Source organism: Zingiber officinale, chromosome 1B (assembly GCF_018446385.1).
Source record: "Zingiber officinale cultivar Zhangliang chromosome 1B, Zo_v1.1, whole genome shotgun sequence".
In the NCBI taxonomy this organism is placed as follows: Eukaryota; Viridiplantae; Streptophyta; class Magnoliopsida; order Zingiberales; family Zingiberaceae; genus Zingiber; species Zingiber officinale.
This window is the reverse complement of record NC_055986.1, coordinates 138,695,861-138,701,105: the sequence shown is the minus strand read 5'-3', so window position 1 is coordinate 138,701,105 and position 5,245 is coordinate 138,695,861.

The window sequence follows — 5,245 nt, the reverse complement described above, 5'->3', positions numbered from 1 at the left end:
ACTCATATTAAGAGATCTTTAAACTCAAGGAAGCTTTTGAAGTATATTACAAATGATCCTCCTGCAGAGTCGGACCTTTCTTTCGAAGCTTGGAAAGAGAAGGATGATGAAGTATTTATTCTCCTATCAAATTCTATGGATAAAACTCATATGACAATGGTCAATTGCGCCCCAACGTCGAAGGTCATCTGGGAACAAATGAGTAATTTGTATAAACAAGAATCAAATCTGGGAAGGATCTTCGAAATTAAAAGAAAAATTGCAGATATCAAAAAGGAAGAAAAGATTCTTTCCCAGCTATTTGGTGACTACGAAGATATATGGAATGAATATAATACTTTGAGGCCGATTACAACCGACTTCAAAGTTTTACAACAACAAAGAGAGGAAGATATGATATTTGGCCTTCTTATGTCGCTAGAAGAAACTTATGCTCCTCTACGTCGAGAGATTCTGAGGATGAAAAGTTTTCCTCCCTATCAAGAGGTCAGGGCTATGATTCAAAGAGCTACAGCAAGCATGAGACTTAAAGCCTCACAATCAAAGGGGCATGACTTCAATATAGACCTAGAAGAACAAAAGGTGAATAAAGTCCAAGAATCCAAAGTTGTGTGTGGATACTGCAAGAAGCCGAATCACACAAAGGAAAAATGTTGGCGACTTCATCCACACCTAAGGCCTGATCACTTAAAGAAAAAGGATCAATCATCCCACAACTCGGCCAAGATTGCAACTCTAGAAATCGCCATCAATGACATCTCAAAACTACTCGAGAAAGTAAAAACATCTATAATGATCAAGGTAATTGCTCAAACTCTTCTAAATTTTTTAGTTTTCAAAGTTAGCTAATTGATTCAGGTTGTGATTATCATATGGTAAGGGATAAGAATAAACTTAGTAATCTCAAACCACTAGTCAACCAGATGACGGTAAAAGTAGCTAACGGACATAATTTAAAAATTAAAGAACTAGGAGAGATAGAACTTTTTGGAAAAAATACTAATACGTTATATGTTCTTCAATTTACTTCTGATCTACTATCCATTAGCAAAATCACTAAAGATCATAATTGCAAGGTTGTTTTTGATTCTAACTTTGTTACTTTTCAGGATCTCAAAACGAACAAGGTGATTGGTAATGGATCCAGAAGAAATAATCTTTATTTTTTGGACCAACATAGCCATGCGCTCACAACATGTCAAACAGATAATTACTCTTTATGGCATGCTAGATTAGGTCACCCACATAAACAAGCCTTACAAAAATTGTTCTCATCTAAAATTTATGAAGAAAGATAATGTGAAGCTTGTATTTTTGGAAAGGAGACTCGAACGTACTATCCTATTTCTGAAACAATATATAAAAATGTCTTTGATCTTATTCATATGGACCTCTCCAATTGTGTCTAGAAGAGGTTTTAAATATTTTATATCTTTTATTGATCATGTAACTAGGTACACTTGGACATACATGCTTACATTTAAAGGACAAGCATTCGAGGCATTTAAGCATTTCTTTCGATACACTTCTAAGCAATATAATGCTAATATCAAAATACTTAGAACTGATAATGGAGGAGAATATAGGAGTCATGAATTTAAAAATTATCTAGAAGAAAGGGGTATTATTCATCAAACATCTTGTCCGTATACCCCACAACAAAATGGCGTAGCAGAAAGAAAGAATCGACACCTATTAGAAATAGCTAGCACCATTCTATTTCATGCAAACATCTCAAAAAGTTATTGGAGTGATGCAGTTAGTACATCTTCTCATCTTATCAATTATTTACCCTCCAGAGTACTCAAAGGTAAATCTCCTTTAGAACTACTCACTAACATTAAACCAAACATCTCACACTTGAAAGTATTTGGTTGTGTTTGTTATGTTCATGTACCTGAACAACTTAGGGGCAAACTCGATAAAAAGGGTAGATGTTGTGTTTTTATTGGATATGGTTCATTTCAGAAAGGATATATATGTCATGATCCTGTTACTAATAAAGTATACACATCGAAGGATGTGATATTTGTAGAAAATGAGTTTTACTTTGCAGGTCAAGAAAAGGAGCAAGAACAAGAAAAAGAGGACTTTCAAATGTTCCTATATACTCCAGAAGAGCCAACTATTCTTCCTCCACAATCAAGCGAGGAGGAAAATATTACGAACTCTGAGGAAGGAAGACACAACACTCTTGAATAAAGAGAAAATGATAAACCAAACTCCTTAGAGATTGAAACAAGAAATTGTTGGAACCCCAAGGTTGTTTTGGTGTGATCAACAAGTTAAGTTAGGTTCTACGTTGTTTCTAACCTTGTGTCTAAGTGTGCAGGAGCTTAGGAACACAGGTAGTCGAGCGGAAGACGCAGCTAGCGAGAAGGACGACAGTTCGAGGGACGAGGTGCTGCGGAAGAGTACACCGGCGGACGAGAAGGAAGCGCGCGGTGGTTCCGAGGGACGAAAGCCGGAGCGGAAGATTGCTCGGGGAGAAAGAGACGCAGCTAGCGAGAAGGTCGACGACCGAGGGACGAAGACTGCGGATGAGTACGCTGGCGGACGAGAAGGAAACACGTGGCAATTCCGAGGAACGAGAAGCCGGAGGGAAGCCCGCTTGAGAAGACCGGAAGTTGGGTTCGGGTGAGCCCTTTTCCGGATGGCAGAGATCACCCAAGTAAGTGGATCCGGAGCGGAAGACCCGGACCAAGGCGGGACTAAAACGGAGCAGAGGTCCCGGACGCAAAAGTCAACCAGAGTTGACTTTTTGCTCCGGGGCGCCCGGAGCAGCCCGGGGCGCCCGGAACGTGAAGTTTGACCAGAACGCGTCTTTCGCGTTCTGGACGTTGGGGGATAAAGTTTTATCCCCCTAGGACGCCCGGAACCCTTCCAGGCGCCCCGACCAAGACTATAAATATAGCCTTGGTCCAGAAGTTGTAAATGAACTGAGAACTCAAGCATTCTTTCTACACTTGTACGCTTTTCTGTTTTAAGCTTCTATTGTGCGCTTCATTGCTGTAAAAGGCTTCTCCGCCTGAAGGAGATACTAGTGCTACGCTTTCTTGGATTAACAACCTTCCCGGTTGTAACCAAGTAAATCTCGGTGTGCCTTCTACTTTTCTGCTTTTATTTATTTCTCTTATTTTACAAGTGTTAGTTTAAGAGTTCGAGAATGATGCTTGCGTTTTGATTTTTGCAGGGCTATTCAACCCCCCTTCTAGCCGGCCCAACGGTCCTACAAGTGGTATCAGAGCCAAGACGCTTCAGGAGGACTAACCGCCAATCGAAGCAAAGATAATGGCCGGACCAAGCATCCACCCGCCGAAATATGGAGGAGATTTCGCTACGTGGAAGAATCTGATGCAGGTATTTTTTTACCACCGACTTTGAATTAACTTTAACAATGGAATCCGGTTTTGTAGCTCCAGAAGGTAAGGAAAAATGTCAATGGACAAAAAAGGAGCAGGCTGAATTCGTGACGAACGGCAAAGCAGAATATCATCTGCTAAGCGTTCTTCCACCTCAAGAAGTCAACAGAATCGAACACTACGACTCGACAAAGGAACTTTGGGAAAAGTTCCTCGAGCTGCACGAAGGGACGTCCGAAGCCAAGCTCGCCAGAAGAGATCTGCTTCGGAATCAGCTCACGAGCCTGCAACTTGGGGAAGACGAGACAGTCGCGCACCTGCACTCGAGAATCAAAGAGATCATCACCGGACTGTCGAATCTCGGAGAAACGGTAAGTAACTGAGATTCGCTAAGGTACGCGCTAAATTCATTTCCTAGAAATTCAAAATGGGCATCACTAGTAGATGCCTTTTATATTTCTAAAGATTTAGAAAAGATCTCGTTAGAAGAATTTTTTTCTACTTTTGAAGTGCATGAGTCAAGATGTGCAGGAATGAGGGAGCCCAAGAATAACGTCGCCCTCAAAGCTTCGAGAGACGAACCAGAGTCGGAATCCTCTCTCGATGACGAGGAAATGGTAATGATGGTAAGAAGATTCAAGAAGCTTTGTAAATACAGATCTACTAACCATCCACAGGGGAAGAAGAAAAGGACGATCCGCTGCTACCACTGCGACGAAGAAGGGCACGTCAAGGACAATTGCCCCAAGCTGAAGAACAAGAACAAGGAAAAGGGTAAGAAGCCTATCCAAAAGCGAAAAGCCCTAAAGGCGACGTGGGATGATACGTCGTCGGAGTCGGAAGTCGAGGTATTCTCCGGACTTGCTCTAATGGCAAATCATCAAGACGACGACTGCGAGTCAAGCTCTTTCGAAATGAGCATCGAGAGCATCGATGAAGGGGGAGCTTCGTCAGAGGAAAGCAGTAGTTCAGGGGGAGACACGGAAAACGAACTCGACAAGGTAAGTCAGGTACGTTCACTTCCTCCCGATAAACTTTATAAATTTGTTAAGTTATTAACTAAAGACTGCTGTAAATTAGAAAAAGAAATAAAAAATTTAAAAATAATCTTAGCTAAATCCTGCCCTCTAGAAGAATTAGATAAATCAAAATTGGAAAATGAAAAATTGAAACTTGAAAATAATGATTTGAAAATTCAAGTAGATAATTTGAAAAATCATGCATGTTCATCTAATTCTAGAAAATTTAAAATTTTAAATTGGTATTATAGATATCACCCGGGACAAATTAAGAATATCTCTAGAAAATATGTCCCTAAGAAATTTTTAATCAATCCAGTAGGCTGGAACCTTTATTGGGTTCCTAAATCTTGCTTAGTCTAAGTTTTAAAATTAAAATTAGTGCTTTTCAGTGAGAAAATTAAACAATGAATTTCTCTATGAGGTTTTGTCTAAGGAAGTGGTTGTTGCTCCAATAACCAAGAAGGCCTAGTGCCTCGCCACGACCTGGAAGCCAAAATATTGAAATAAATGTTTAATTAACTTTCTGTCAAAGCATTAAAATTAGAATTAATTAATGCTTTCAAAGTTTAAAAAAAAAACATTTTTTCAAAATATTTTTATACTTAGAAAAATACTTTTTGCCAAAGTCAAATTTTCACTTAGAAAAATTCTCAAAGTTTTCACTTAGAAAAATTTTCTGCTTAAGTTACTTAGAAAAATTCTCATTTTTTGTTAATTTAGAAAAATTTTCATAAGACAATTTTGTTTAAGTTAAAAGACCATTTTGAAATTGAAAATTTCTGCTTAAAGTCTTTAAGAAATTTTTTTTTTACTCTAAGTCTTTAACCCTTAGTTTTTTTTAAACCCCATTTTTTTGTGATC